The 16,985-nt window shown below is 43.4% G+C and overlaps 1 protein-coding gene and 1 long non-coding RNA gene across 2 annotated transcripts in view; both read left to right on the top strand.

Annotated features, from left to right (window-relative positions):
* The window catches only part of LOC133970957 (cell death-inducing p53-target protein 1 homolog), a 125,532-nt gene that overhangs the window by 90,476 nt on the left and 18,071 nt on the right, over positions 1 to 16,985 (top strand).
* LOC133971531 (uncharacterized) lies at positions 8,910 to 14,346 on the top strand. The gene is made up of 2 exons (XR_009924385.1): positions 8,910 to 9,459; positions 13,887 to 14,346. It is a non-coding gene; the product is annotated as an uncharacterized LOC133971531 (long non-coding RNA).

The following is a 16,985-nucleotide window of genomic DNA, read 5'->3' as shown; positions in this document are numbered from 1 at the left end:
ACTTCTCTGTGCCTAGCAAGCTAACGTCTGGCTTTCGTCTCTGCTTCAGTGGCGTGCGTCTCTGCGGCTTGAAGACGGTGAAGATGTTTTCAACAAATAAGATATAAAAGGGTTTAAGAAAGAACATACCCACTCTGCCACAGAGAGAGGGAATCGGATAAGCGTGCAGTTATGCGAGGGCGAGAGAGAGTGAAACCCTGCCAGTGCCATTATTGGTTCTAATCCGGTGCCAAGCATACCCCTTGGCTCCCCCCCCCGCCCCAGTACCCCCTTCGCCGGTCATAAAAACAGGTGGTGTTCAGCTCAGCTTGTGGTCCTAGCCAGCCCGACAAGGCCGTATGGTAATGTCGCCTTCCTCAGCAAAAAATAATAAAAATACAGTTAATGGCTTTTCAGTCCCCTTGCCTTCCTTCCACCCCTCACCCCCATCTATTTCTGAAAGCATGCTGTTGCTGATTGAGGAACGATAAGCCGGGGGGGGTGGGGGGGGGACTCTGCTTTGCTCTGAACATTGCTTCACTACACCTCCTGTGTATCTCACGGTGGAAAGCGGAGGAACTCGACCCAGCGTGGAAGAATCTACACGCCTTTCCGATGCCTTGAGGATTTTAGAGGCGTTCAACAAGCCCGACAGATCCGACTCCTTTAGCGGCTCGCCTCTAGCGCACATTAAGGCGAACGGTAACATTTGTTGACTGGACTCGCAGTCGAGGCTTAAGTGACTGTCGAGGGTATTGACACAGTTGCTTTCAACAGTTGCTCACGCCCGTTTGGAACACACAAGCTGTTGCTGGTAGGCAGATGGAAAAGCAGCTCACATTTATTCAAATATATTCTTGTGCTCTGTTAATACACCCTGTGGTTGTAGCTCTAGACTGGCGGCACAGTGCTGGGCCCATTATAAACCTGGCTGTTTGGATTGGGCTGTTTTCTTGGCCTTTGATAATGCTCCAGAGTATACTTCAGAGTTATTCCTCGTCATTAGTGAGTCCTCCTCGAACAGTTCTGCAAAATACTGTCACTTTTTATTGTTTATGCGCCGGGATGTTGTGTGAAGAGCTTTTTAACATGTGCAAAGTGAAGTGAAATAACTTTGTGTTTATCAAACAGGGTTTATATGCAGTGCGAGTATTTTTTGCTGTTCACACGTGTAAGTTTTAATGATTTATTTAACCGGTGTTATTTCAGTTACCGACACAATCTTCAGTCCCATGACGTTTAGAACTTTTCTATGCTTTTACGTTGTAGATAAATTGCCAATCAGGAAGTGATTCTCTGAAAGCTGTTGCCATGAAGGGTACCAGTGCCTATTCTCTTAGTTGATATGGTGAAATCAAATTAATCAAATAAATAAATAATCTGGTGATGATCTTGACCCAAAGTTTGACCAGTTGCGACAACTGCTGTAGTTTATCAGAGGACATAGAGGACAACTTGTACAACTCTGTCTGAAGACACACACACATACACATACTGACCTCTATAAAGTGCACTTATATCAGACTTGAAAGTGTAAATAAGCGGTTAGCGAGATATGTGATCCACAGGCAGACATTTGTGGAATTGTTAGGTAGACGTAGTGTTGTGGATCAGGATTTGGTACACTACATGCCCGGGGATCCTTGTTACAACTCCTCCCTTCTTGTGTACACACTGTGAACTACATTCAGAATTTCTGAGGAATTGTGGGAGTTGTCCCGTTTGCTTTTTACACTGATATCCTCAGCAGGCACTCACGTGCCCAGCCCTTTAAACTGCAGCTGCTCTTATCTGCAGTGGGAACCCAAAAGCAAACACGTCGGCCCTGGGCCTCCCCTCCCTCCCCACGCCTCTCGGGCGCTTCAGTTTCCAGGGCAGTCTATCACACCACTCTCTAACCTGAGCCTGCCCCATAGGAAATATTCAGAGTTTAATCCTTGCTAGGGAGTAATCGACAATGGCTGCGCTGTTATCGGTTATCTCGGTCGGCGTTCTAGGTCCACGTGTTCGGCCTTATCAGGGGGAATAACGACTTCTCTCACGTCTGATATGCTTTTGTTTGTTCAGGATTTAGTTCTGATCACGTCTCTTCGCTGCTGCATGATTTGAAAAGATAGTCAAGGTCAAAGTTCTGTTACCACGAGTCACATTTCTAAACGTGCTGCATTTAGAGATAAGAATAAAACTAGCAGCGGTGGGTTAATCTTTAGGAACAAACAGCATTCCAAGATTACTCTTCATTTGTTTGGGGGTAATGAACATATTTGTTACATTTAAACCAATTCATGATTCTTTGATGATACAAACACACACACACACACACACACACACACACACATTCCTCTGTAGTTGTGAGGACTCTGGCTTCTTTCAATAGTGTCCAAGCAACATGAATCAGACTCATCTTGTCAAGTGGAGGTGAATCTGTGCTGTGGAATCTGCAGATCTGTGGCATTGGTAGTGATGGTGGGGAGTAAAACAATTGGGGAAGGTGTGGAGGTGGTGGGGGTGGACACCTGCTATTCATCACTTCCTAGTTGTGTGTTCAAGTGATAAAGAAAGTGAGGCAGGGCACTATAGCAACAAGGGAATCTTCCGGTATCTCTGAGAGTGTTCATGCCAAGAAGAGGCTGATTTGTGAGAGGAAGAGTGAGACGAGGTGCGGGGGCCTGCTAGGAAAGACCTGAGAGAAAACCATGAACACACAAATGCCTACTAACACATTTAACAATTTAATCCATATTATCTTTAGTCTACATGTCTGTGTTACCCAGAGAAAATAAAATAGCTATTGCTTTCTAAACACATTTTGTGTCTACTTAGAGTCAGGCTGGATTTACCTGACTTATACCTCAGAATGCCTCAAACACTTTCATGAATAACATTTACACATATTAAAGAAAAAAACCCTGGTGATGAATGGCCACGCAGCATCTGACTTGTATCTTCAAGTCATGAGTCGCACACTTTGTTCCCATACTTTTGTGTGTGCAGGAAATACAATATTTTGTCCACAGTGTTCATGAAATCTCCAGCTCTAAAAGTAAAGCCCCCCCCCCCCCTTTACTGGCTGCAGGGAAGTTATCACTTGCCATGTCCGTGTTGTGCTGCAAAAGAGAAGCAAAGTATGTTCTAATTAAAACTGGGGGAAAATGGTGCATCTGATTGCAAGTGATAACCCGAGAATAGAACCTCTCCTCAAGAGCAGTGTTTTGGTTTGACAGCGGCTGAGAGCTGAGGTTAGCGGGCCTCTCTCGTCTGAGAGAACCTGTTCGGACGTCGCCAGGAAATGTCTCCACAGCTGGAACAGCGCTGACTGACTCAGGACTCTGGAATTCCAACCATCCCACTAATAAGGCTGCATAGCGCACTCACGTGCAGAGGCCTGAACACACACTCCCCACTTTCACTCCCTCTGACATTATTGCTTTCAATATAAGGTTAAACAAGTCTGTGAGGCATCATCACCACAGATCGGATCTTCAGCCACTCACTCGAAGCAATTACCGACTTCTTTCGAGAACGTCTTGCTTATCCACGGTGTTAGAGAAAGTTATTGCTTCTCATCCGAGTGCCAAAAATCATTTTTGATAACTCCTGTCTGGCTTCAGAGCTTCACATGATACTGAGACCGCCTTGCTTAACAAATTACCTACTCCTTCTTGCAGACAACAGCTCTGATCTCAATCTAACAGACTCTGATGCAGTTTACCACTCTCTCCTGTTCAAGCATCTCTAAACCTGGGTTGATCTAAAAGTGTCTGCTCTTAGTCTGTAACTATTGCATCTGTCCATCAGAACTTTCTCAATTGTTGCTAGAAACTCTCAATCTTCAGTTCCCCCTTTTGGTTGTGGAGTCCCTCAAGGGTCAATCCTGGGTCTGTTCCTGTTTTTCATTTACATGCTGCCTCCAGTTCAGATCGTCAGTAGAAATAATGTTTTCCTTATGTATCTTTAACTAAATGAAGCACACTAAATCAATTTACAAAATGCTTTTCTGATTTAAACTGAGCTTTCAAAACCTCTGCAAACTTAATGATGACAAAACAGAAATTATCCTGTTTCCCCACAACAAATTCTTTCTGTCAGATAAAAATATTTTAAGCCAGTTGCAGGAATCTGGGCTTTGTTTCGTTGACCCAACGAAACAAAGCAACCCAGTCCTCAAGCAAATTTCACTTGAGGACTGGGTTGCTAAGTTGTCATAGCCTGTTGGGGTTGGTGTTTACCTCTATGCAAATTAAACTGCCCTTATTTAAATGCATTTACACAACACGTTATTTGCATTGGTAAATTTCAAAACGTCTTCAACAAGCAGCTTAACCTCCGTGTCTGTTTAATTTACATTTCAGTTTTCCGTGAGGGCGTTTGCTTCCCACAGCTCTGACGTGCACTCAAACACAATAACCTTTAAGTGGGATCAGTGGTTATCACAGCCATCTGAAGCTGCTGACATCATGTATCCTAAGGAGGTAAATGTGCTAAATATGGTTGAGTGTTTGAGTGAAAAGGGATAAGTCCAAACACAATATGCCTGATAGTTTTTTTTTCCATTGGACTTCAAAAAATGTGCTCTTCATTGCCTGCAGCTGTTTCTCAAAGTTCACCACCACTGTCAAGCAGATGTTTTGGCCGCTCTCCACTGGAAAAAGGAATCTGCCGTCCTTTCTCTTTGTTTGAAAACTGAGACACAGTTGTCCCTCAGTTTTCTTCCTTTACGTCAGACACAGTGTTGATGGAATGAACAGACTTAGGTCTGCGAGTCAGGTGGAAATATGCATCTGCTTTTCACACATTTAACTGTACCTCAGCCTCCCCCAGTGTCCTCACAGTGGTGTGGCCCAGTTTGTGCAGTGATCTGGGGAATGTAGCACACACCTGTCAGCCACGAGCCCTGCATGCAGAGCCCTGATGTAGCCAGACTTGGTGGATATGATAGATTCCTCTGTATAACAATCTCTTTTTTTTTTCTCCCCATCATTCATAATGTATTTAGAGTTTTTAGGTAGAACAATACGAGAAAGTCATTCATAAAGTGACTTTCAAGAGGAAAAGTCAACTCTGTGTGAATATTATTTATATCCTGAAATGCCTTTAGGGGTCATTTGCAATCCTGTTATATAGTTTATACACTTATTGTATTGAGGATCAGTCACAAAGATATCATCTCTCATGTTCTGGGATCACTTTTCAAGAGGAAACATCATCTCCTTCCAGTAATCAAATGCATGTGGACACACCGATGAGGACACGTTACATAAGTCAGGACAGGTCAAGTTACATGGTGCACTATAAAAATACCTGGCCTACAAATAACCCAGAACTTTTTAGGGTGTAAACATATTTTTAAAATATACCATAAGACAGTCACCTCAATTACCTCAAACATAATTTTAGTTTCTTCCTTTCTTCACAGTCCTTGAATCAGTCCCCTAAAAGACATTAAATTGATTGAATTGTGTGAGATGTGCTTATGAAACTATCGTAAACCATAATTTGCCAAATGCAAAAATATCATATAACACACATAAATAGAGCGAATAAGTCATAGGAGGCTGTTGACCTGCTGTTGTATCAATTATGGGCAGAGGACGCATCCCAGAAAATGTCTGAATCAATCTGGTTTCTGGTAATTCATGTGCTCTCGGCAGTGATATGAGACCTGGTGCATTAGTGCATTATCAATCACATGTTAAATAAACACACACGTAGCTTGAATTGTCATGATAATGTCTTTGTTGCTGCTGCATGGATCAATTTGGGGAAACAAAAAAAGCAACCTTCAGATGTACTGTGTTACACTCAGTCGATGGCATTGTGCTTCCAGCTCTCTACCTCACAAACACACACACACACACACACACACACACACACACACACAAACACACACAAACCCACACACACACAAATACCCACTTCCACCAATCATTATGATCCGATCAACATAATACTCTCAAAGAAATGGCAGCACTATGACAAAAAAAGACTCAGTGACACATTACATTACAGAGCAATAGTTGATTCGGATGCATAATACATCTACAGCCTAATGCTGTGTACTCTGTGTGAATGAGTGGTTTGTTTGTGGTCATATGTTTCAGTATTACAGGTTGTCCTTTAGGGCCAGTACGGCTTTGTGCACTTTATCATATGTCGCTAAATACCAGATTATTGCCTGAGTTTCCTATGGGAAGCCTGTACAACTTCAGAGATTACAACACACACTGCCTTGTATGAAGACAAGTATTGTTGTTGTTTATACCTAATGATTTTTACACTCACCCCTGGCATGGAATGATTTGTGGATTACAGAGAAAATAAGAATTAATTTCCAGCTAGTATAAAACAGATTATTCATTGTATTTACTACTATATTTGTCAAGATGCTGCTAATATAATATACTGTAAATATAGGCACAATATAGTATGTTATTTAATCGCACATAATGTGTAGAAGTATTGGTTGTGCAGTATGTGATTGTGTTCTTTTGTGTGTATTCTTCTGTCTTATTCCCGTTGACATTGATTGGAAAGTTGACCTCGGGTGTTAATAAGAGAAGTTTGGTCTAAATGTTTGTAACTCTGGACATTGTTAGCGCACACAGGAGATTAAGACTCAATTACCCCCAGAAGTGGCTGGTACAAGCAGCTAATTACAACCCATACTTCACTTCCAGCAACTTCTGGTAATTAGGACAGGCGGCAATTCAGGGGCTGCTTCCTTTGTAGGACGTGGATCTTCGTGTTCTACGATGGACGCAGCCTTTGAGGGCTACGTAGACCGCAAAGGCCAAACCGAAATGAGACGCTCTTCATTGACTGGCTTGTCCCAGCCTTAGTGCTGACACCTCTGTGGTTGGACACAATGAGAAAATGAGTTAAAGCCTTACACTTAGATCGGAAATTGTAAACATCTGATATCTTGGTCTTGTAGGTTGCCAGCGCCATTATCAATTTGAAACACAGCTTGCCACTGAAGCACACTCTGGGATAAGTTGAAGCCTACATTGCTAGGGGATGAACGGATCCATTTTGCATGTCGCATTTTGTTGGAGCCTTTGAAATGAGACTGTGACGCAATTGCTCTTCAAATGCAGCCTCTGAAGAAGATGACCCCACAGCTTTAGTCTAACACCAAAACTGCAATCTTCCCCAAACCTAATCGGATGTTTATTATTGTTTCCGTGACAAAGAAGGTCCGGGACACCCACCAGTTATGCACCCACTACGTGAAAATCTTGCTGGGTAGATTAACATCTCTGATTGAGACTGAGCTGTGTTTATGCTGCAGTGTTTGTTTTGTACACACAGGTGGACCCAGTGATGTCAGGCCTCGCCCACACAGAATAAAGATGCTCAAGGCTACTCCCTGTGTGTAGGCCGGCTGTGTGCGTACAAGTGCACGTGTGGGAGGCGCTGATGGGTCCTCAGTGGGTGGTGTTGCATGAGAATGTCAGAGCTGAAGCAAGGTTAGACATATCGCTTAATATCTACAGTCCCATTCCCTGTCTCCCTCTGTATCATATAGTGGAGCATACAGGGACTGCACCCGACATGAACCCATCAAACACCAAACTGCATGATACAATTTATATATAGTTCAATACAAAATGGTGATCAATGGGAGAGATGAAAACTATCGTTGAATAAAGAAATGTCATCTTTCACGTCCTAATGACTGCGTTCATCCCTCAGGCTGAATTCCCCTTTCCTCCGAATCATTTCATGTCAAATCAAATCTTCTTCAGTAGGTCAACGTCAATCCTTTGTCACTGATGTCAGGTAATTACTGTTTATATAGGCGCAGGCTAACAGTTTGCCCTCAGGCCAATTGTCAGTCTTCTGTTGCCAACTATTTAGGCACGTTAACACTTGCACACAGGTGGAGAATCTAACTCTGTCTACCACAAATGACATTAACTATATTCATCATTACAAGTTATGACCCTCAACATGTCTGCTCTCCGACCCTTTATAGGATATGTTCAGTACATGTCCAAAAGTGAGAACTAGCTGTGTCTATGCTGATGTATGAGGGCTACAACCGGAGCGATTCGAGATTAATTTGGAGGTCACATGATGTCTCTGTCTCTCTTTTGCTCATGGCTGAACGTTACGTTGGCCTGGAAGGAAGGAGGGAAAAAGAATTAAAGGAAAACAAGCAAACTTATCTGATGATTTGCACTAAATCCAGGGTTTGGTTCAAATTAGTTTTAAGTCAGGAGTGCTGCTGCATGGCACGGTGAGGTGGGGAAATGTTAGCGGCCTCAGCAGCTCAGCAGTAAAACCCAAACACACTCCTCCACATGATCGGGGAATGTTTGCTTGGCAGAGCCCCACGGGCGTCCTCCTCCTGTACGCGGTGCAGCGGAGTTTAACAGTGGCCACATTTCAGGGCTGATTTATACTTGGTCCCTTGGTCGTGTGTCTCCCCTTCCTCGGGGCTGATGGCAGTCCATGGTAGGCCTATAAAACGCCAATCCCGTCGCGTGATAGAGTGCCTGCTGTGCTGTCAGGCGTCGCCGAGGATTACTGGCAGTTTTGTGACTTTTCTGGCAGCCGGCAGCAGCAGCAGCAGCAGCAGAGAAACGAGCAGGAGGAGATGGAAGTGGTGAAGCTGCAGAGGGGTTCAGTCGGGTCACGTCACTGAGATGTGATCTGTAGGTCCCGAATCAACTGACTCTTAAAGTGGTTCCTTTAACGTGTGCAAAATAAAAGTGGAATAAAATGAACACAGACGGTGGAAAGACATAAAAGTAGAGAGTGACTGCACAGTTGAGGCCGTTAAATCTGGATAAATCATAGCGATCACTATCTTCTAATTCCAGTCTGGCTAGGGGAACGCATATCTCAAGAACCGCTCATCCATTGGAATAAACAGGCCGATAGTCACTTGCAGTCGGTGGGGGTGGGGCAGTGTGCCTAAAAAAGAATTCTGCAGACCGATGTCTTCTTCTACGTCCCTGGCCTACAGGGACAGCAGCGCTCTGCTACTGAAAATGCACCTGTCCATTTGCCAGCTCTGTCTCTGGCCAGCACATCTTGGCAATAACAACCTTACCCTCCAGTTCAGGCTTCTTCGCACTGAGTCCAGCTTCCCCGAACTCTGAACACACAGGTGTGAACAGCTTTGTGTGCCGCAGCGCTGGGGAGGCTTCAAGGTTTCTTCAGCCTGTTTCCTGCAGCTGCACTTTACTTTCACGGTTTCAGAAAGTAAAAATCTAACCAGCTTCACCTCAGGCCGGGAAAACCGCCCAATCCAAACAGGCAGGTTGGAAACAGGCACTGCACTAGTGTCTGGAAATTTGTGATTTTTTATATATAAAATGTGGGTCAGGTAACAGATTTTTGCAGCAAGGGGAGCAGAATGCGAGGGGTAAAAAAATATATAATATGGAACAGACGGTAATTTTCTGTGTACAGTATTGAAGCCTGAGCCAACCATGTGGACAGTTTCCAGATTCTATGAAAGAGCAGCAGGTGAGCTCAATCCCTCCAGTAAGAGACTATTTTAGTAAACAGTGTCTTTATGACTTGATGTCTATATTTGGAGACAGCCATCTAGATTTAATACACATTTGGATGCATTTGCTTTTTGTAATAAAGTTATTTTGTGTAATCTGATGTTCCCACAGCACGGAGCTTTCTCAAGGGAGATTAGAACATAGTGTAATATCCTCAGTGCTCCAAACTGAGATATGTTTACCTGTGATATACGAGTTGTCTTGACATTGCTACAGAAGGGGGGAGTTAAAATAGAATACATTTCTCTGTGTGAGCTCAGCTAGGAAAATATTGCTGCGGCTCAACAGGAGCCTTCATCAAATATGTAGCACTGAATTGTCAGACCTGCACTGTGACTTCTTTCTTTCTCTCTTTTTTACATTTCAATGAATTTCTGTGGGTGTACTTCTATATGCGTGTAGATGTGTGCTTGTGAAGATTACTGGAATGTGTGGTATTTGCATGTGCAGGCATCAGGGTACACACACACACTCCAGTGTACGCCTGGCACCTATCTTGGCCTGTGTGTGTCTGTGTGTGTGTGCATGTGTGCGTGCGTGCATTTCATTAGCAATCGGTTTGATTTAAGGCCGTTCTTGGCCGCGCTCCATGGCTACTGCAGACGTCAGCAGCAGTGAGGAGAGCAGATGGAGGGAAGGAGAGATGGAAAGTTAGAGGCAGAAAAGAGAGAATAGACTGGCGACATGATGGAGAGGTAACCCGAGACGTGGATGGATGAAGAAACGAGAGGGAGAGGGGGGGGGGGGTGGAGGAAGAGGGACTGAAATAGTGAAGAGTGATAGGCCGAGCTTTGAGGCGACAGAAAATGCGAGTGAGAATTTAAAGCTTTGCCAGAAAAAATGACTTGCATCATAGACCAAATATAGACAGAAGGGCGATAAAGAAAATATGCACCACACTGATAAACATGATGACATTTTGGCTCATAAGCTTAAAAAAACTAAAATCATATTCTTCCACAGAACTCTGAAATAACCAATTAGGAGGCAAAGCATTCATTCTGTGATTGACTGTTACTGCAGATGTATTATCATTATCATTCAATCGGAAATTATTTTTCATCATTTTAGGATCTCGTAAAAAAACTAAAAGACTATTAACCCTGTCATCTCTGTTTTATCGCCATGGTGAATGAGCTTTATGTTCTTGAATTTTAGGGAAATTAGCTTTTTTAGCTGTCTTTGCTGTGAAGATGAATATTGCATCTACGGCAAATATGTGTCTGGAGACAGCGGCTTGTTAGCTTGGCTTAGCAGGAAGACAGAAAACAGGGAGAACAGCCAGTATAGGTCAGCACTTACATGTGATATCGTGTTTGCTTGAATGTATTTTTATGTGACACACTTCAACTTGAGAGGTAGACATCCCCTCATCTATCTATGAGAAGCTAAATAAGCAAACTTTCATGAATTACAGACAGGCAGCTCCATCAGTGTCTATATACACAGACAACGTTTTCACTGGAGGGGGACTTCAAGTTTCAGTCCATAAAAAAAACTAACTTTACTTCTAAATAGATGAATAAATCTATGGCATCCATTCAAATACAAATCCTGACTTCTGAATGTACAAACCACACTCATGACCTCTATAACAGCCAGGTGCATCGTCCCCAGCGACTTCAGCCAAACACACACACACACACACACACACACACACACACTGTTGAATCAGTGGTGTGCAGTGTGTGTGTCATCACCAGGCAAACAGTCATGTGTGGGCTGACAGTTGGCACACGCAGCGCTGTAACCCCATGTGATAGAAGACAGCAATGATCCAGCTAAGTTCCCAGCAGGATGGCAGTCGTTATTGAAGGCAATAGCTCGGGCTGTCTCGGGAGAAATTATTATCAGCAAAAGCCCTGCAGGGGTCTGTGCTACAGGTAGCTTATGAGACAGAGGAGGAGCACTGGGTTGGAAATATGAGGAGCAGATGTGCCCAACAACTGGTGTTGTAGATGCAGTGATACTAATGGTGACGATGATGGGGATAATGGAGATGTAACAGATGACAACAGTGATCATAGTGATTGTCTGGATGACTATGACTTTAAGCAGTAGTCATTACGAGGAGGGTGATAGCATTTTAAACAGCAGCAGTGAGGTCGGGATGGATGACCCTGGATGGACAGGGTGATTCACAGAGGAGTCTCATGAAACTGAACAGCTTCTCTCTGCTCCTCTATTCTTCACGGTGGATGTAAATGCTGTTGTCAAGCCAGAGATGAAAATATAATGTTGTCCCAGAGCCATAAGCTCCCACTCTGTAATTGACGCGCCAGTCGTAGTCATGGTGGCTTGACAGGCAACACACAACAGACATGGTAATGGCTGGGTACATTCTGTCACACACACACACACACACACAAACACACAATCACAAAATAGAAACATATGCAGACCTACACTGAAACCACAACATAAAGAGCATCATTTAGACTCCTGCCTTCCTCTCCACAGGAAACTGCAGACACTGATTACATATTATTTGTTTATGTGTGTGCTTTGTGTGTGTGTGTGTATGTGTGAGAATGTGTGAGAGAGAGAGAGAGAGAGAGAGAGAGAGAGAGAGAGAGAGAGAGAGAGAACACTGGCGCATGCACATGTGATAAGTGTGTAGTTTTACTCCTTTTCAAAAAAAATATTTTTTTTCTAAATTCACTCATCCCAGGACTCGAACCTCTGCTGCTGAATTTACGAGAGTTGTCTTTATGAGAGAGAGAGAGAGAGAGAGAGAGAGATCAGACAAGAATTTATAGTAAATTTAACAAATAACATCACATCAAATTGCCTTATCACAATAAGAAATGAAAATGGAAGCCCTGTTCACATTTCAAACACACGTCATCACGAGCAAACTTTCAAAAGACCCTGTGTGAATGTCCACTATCGGTCCTCTGTGCTATTGTTCTGAACCAAAGGTTTTATCAGAGGAAACTTCTGCTTTGGAGCAGAGGCTGAGTCTTCTGTTTATGTCCCCAATCATGATAATATCATCCAATCGAGATGGCTCCCAGGAGTATCATGCCCTGCTCTGAGGACGGCAGAGAGCGCTCGTAAATTACGAGAATGGTGAGTCTTCCCAGAAGAGCGTCTTTATTTAATTTAGTTCTGAAAGCATGTGCAGAAAGAGATAAGCTTGGAATACAGTCTGTGGTTGCAGTTAATTCACATTGGTAAGACCTTTAGCATCTGATACAGGTTTTTTCTGACCATTGTGATCATTAGTGAAACCTAAAGCTCCATGTAAACACAACTTAAGGCTCATTTAAGCTGCCGTCACGTGTGAAAAGAGACACGTCCGATGTAACCGGCACTGCCCACAAACGTCCTTTTTTGTACGGTGATATTATAGCTTTGTTGTTGGGAATTTCCATTAATCACAGATGACCAGTGATCCTGGGGGAAATAGGATAGAGATTCACAGTAGAGTCAAATCGAGGGTGGAGAACCAGTGGGTGGAGCATAATTGAGATGTGCACCATTACATCAGATGATGGTTAGCCCCATTTCTTCTTTTCATTCTATCCAGCTCCCAATGTTGTGCAGAAGAACAACATTTCCATTGCATCTTGTTCTCACAGACTGTTAAAAAAACATTAGCTTGGGTGTGATAACCACCCGTCTACTGTACTGCAGCACTGTGATTTGACTTTGGAATGAAAAGTATTTGTATCCTTTCCCACTGAAGTCAAAAGCCACATTCTAGCGTGTGTTAGTATTTTTCTTTTCCAGCGTTAACGGGGCTTATGTGAGGCTTCCTGATAAAATGCAGATCTATTTGTTTGTAATGAAGTTTCAGAGCCTCAAGCACTCACCCACAGATTTAAGTCAATATGGAGTCGGAGAGTTGGACCCGAGAATATCAATCTTGATTATAGATGTGACTGTGGCCAAGTGGCAAAGGTAGAAGACTCTTAATCTCCTGTGGTAGTACTTCTCTGGCTTCGGGCCGACAGACAGGTAGGTTCTTTTTTTGCAGGTATTCCGGCTGCGAGGCCTTTTCCATAACTGCAGCGAGTAAAATTCAGGAACTTCCATGGCTGACAAGTGAAATTGACCTATATGTATATTGAAAATATGGAAAATTTTAGCATTAGCCTTACACTCACAGGGCAGATTTAACCTATAAAGACAATAAAACCTGTTTTTTTTTACCAGTTGTGTAACTTCCCATGAACCTCAATAAATTGGTTTTACATTTGGTTCTGGGGCTTTCGAGGTTCTGGTTGGTTTTATGTTTGCTTCTGCTCGCTCTCTCCCAGAGAACTTTTCCTTTATTATGTGTACAGCCGATCGCGAATAGCTCAGTTTGTATAAGTTGTGATTCTTTTGTTTATACTCTATAACTATTTTAATCCTTGTCTTTTTTTTCACTCCCAGTCCAGTAAAACTGCATCCATCCCTCTCATCTTTATCCACCCCAGTAGGAGTTTGGTCGTAAAGTGTGAAACCATTTGAAAAACCTCAACTTTGGTTTCCCGATGTGGCTTCTCGATGGCGTCCAGCCCTTCCTCTCTTCAGCTCTTTTTCCTCTCCCTCTACCCCTCACCCCTCCTCCTTCCCACTAAAACTGTGTTTGTCCATACGGGACGACTGAAATAGATAGTGCACCAGCCAAGCTGTACTAAGAGGTCATCTGATGCAGTGTGCTAAGAATAAGGACATGAGTCAACAGCGCTGTTCCTAATTTGAGGGGACAAGCTCCTGACAGAGACATTTCACTGAGAGAAGACAGAGAAGTTAGTCAAGTACCTGCGTGCCACTTCCTTTTTTGTTTTCTTAATGTATACTGTACATTGGTGTGTAAGCTTCTGATGGTATTAAATGTCAGATAACTTTATGTTTTTTTGACCCTGAAGCCTTAATACAGATTTCCATTTGTTCAGTGTGTTTGCTTCTGTCATGATAAAAACTTTCATGCCCAGAGGACTTCTGAAGTGTTTCAGGAATCCCAAAAAGGACACAGCTGTCTTCAGTCTGTGTATCATGAGATTTCACCAGACCCCCTCTTTCCACAGCGAGATGGTTTTACTCCTGCTCTTCCAAAAAACAACCTCTCTGTCAGGAGCAGATTTTTCAAGGCATTGCACAGCCTTCTCCCAAAAACAGCAGGTCAAGCTCGTCTGAGACTAGTCCACAAAATCCCCAAAGACACACTGGAGCCCCGCCACGCCCACCTTCTCACCCCCGCAGCTTCGGTCTCCCTTCACATCCACTGATCAGCAGAGACTAAAGATAGAAACGCACAAATCAACAGCAATCGTATTGTTGGAGTGGGTGAAACACTGGGTGGATATATAAAAAGGCGACAGGACTGTGATTTTCTAAGACACGGTGGACAAAGGTGGACACGCAGGAATGTACAATCACACAACCACCCACAGACACACAGACATATAAACATTTTCCCTCGCACACCACGTTTCTCTTGTCCTTCAGGCCTGTCTCTCTTTCTCACACACATATTCTCTCTTTCCGTGTGTGTGCCCACTCTCACTTCTCTTCTCTCCTTCTCTCCTCTGTGGTTTGGATCAGTTCTGGTTTTGAGGCCTGAGAGAAATCCAAGAGAGTAAATGTGAGCTGACAGCTTCTCCTCAGAGGTTGAATGTGGGCTGTTGGACACAATCAGCCTTATGCAAACACGCTCATGCAGACACTCGCACACTGGGAGAATGTGAAAACACACATGATCCCTACATGTGCATGTAAAAATCGACACGTGTTGTGCATGTTTTACTCTCTCTGCTGAGGTGGGAGTCTGCTCTCATGCACGATCTCACTGTCACTTTCTCGTATGTCCGAGATTTTCATAATCATCACATTATGACATGTGCGAGACATGCGCCAAGTATGAAATTAACCCAAACTACTATTACAACTACTACTACTACAGTTTTAATGTACTCCCGCACCCAACTAACAAGTGGTGCAGGTTTACTGTCGCCTACAGATGTTTGACAGCAGAATAACATTTAACCAACAATGTTTAAATTGCTTTTGTCCATCTGCATCATGACAGCCACTCAAGAATGAAGCCAAAGCCTCTTGATTGCCCCGTGGTGGTTGGCCGCAGTACATGTCATTAACCCCATCTCATCTAGGTTAGTGGATGGGACATGGGCCAAACAAAAAAGTCAAACTAATTTTCTATTTTGTTGTCAATTTTCAGTAGTTCTCTTTATAGTAGTTATATTTTTAGATCCATTTTATCCTTAATTTTCCAATAAACAACCTAGTTTCCTAGAAGTGTGAGACTCTGTAACATCTGCACCTGCTGCTACATCAATCTTTTCACCAGCTACACCCGACAGATTTTGGCAACACGTATTTTTCCAACTCCCCCCCGCTCGCCTGTTAATGCAGCATGTGTTTTGAGCTCTCTCTCTCTCTCTCTCTCTCTCTCTCTCTCTCTCTCTCTCTCTCTCTCAAATGACATGCTGTGCCAAGTGTTAGTGATTCAGCTGACTCACAGGCCGTGGGTGTTGCCAACTACCACCCTCCTCCCTCCATCACACACTCACACACACACACACACACACACACACACACAAACACACTCACTCAAGTGCAAAGGTTAAATACAGGACTATAGGAGAACAGGATCGGAAGATGAATTATTCTATTGACTCCGTATAATCTCCTATTCTAGACCAGTAATCACTTTGAAACAAGTTAAAGAATGTATATAGGTATAATACATAATATCAGGAACTCGCCCGAACAGTCCTTTCTCCTCTCTCTGCGTCTGTTTGTCTATACTGAAACTGTCTTCTGGCAGAAGTGGATACAAATTAATAATTTGCTCCCCGGAGAGCACCAGTACTGAGTCACTCCTCCAATTATAATGGGTAGAGAGTAAACACAGCAGCAGATAAAGGTAGCAGGGATCTCTCCTGGGGTAAACCACCACCTTCTTTTCACACAAAGACACACATATGCATGACATATCACACAACAACCCACAGCTACACTCATTCTACATTACAGAGACCCACTTGTGCCACTGAGGAACAGGGTCAACTCACAGGGATTTGGTTTTTTTAACCTTCTTCATCGAGGCTGTTTCATTTGGCATCCTTTTATATTTACGTTTGCAGTGAAGGTGATGTGCTTTTGGTTGACTATAGTTACTTCTCCGACTATTTGTGTGTAAATAGTTGTTATAATGGCTCAAGTAAATGTATAATACGCAGTCCTATGATGAGTACGTACCAAGGGAAATGAATGGTGTGCTGGCTGTATTTAGCTAAACCCTTGCATCAAGTTCAGATCACGCCATGGGAGTCATGGTCGCAAAGGCCTCATTAGCTCCCAGGGACAAGGTTGTCACCCTAACAACACATACACGCCCCACACATGTAGACAGCTGCGCACAGTGCATGTGACCTAACACGTGTGCGTGTGTTTGTGCAAAAAGGAATAAAGGTGAACATTAATCATCTTTATTGTGCAGGTGCAGCCATTTAGTGTGAGTTGACC

This window comes from Platichthys flesus, chromosome 16 (genome assembly GCF_949316205.1).
Source record: "Platichthys flesus chromosome 16, fPlaFle2.1, whole genome shotgun sequence".
NCBI lineage: Eukaryota > Metazoa > Chordata > Actinopteri > Pleuronectiformes > Pleuronectidae > Platichthys > Platichthys flesus.
Note: the sequence above shows the minus strand (reverse complement) of the source record. Positions and strands in the feature narration are given on the sequence as shown.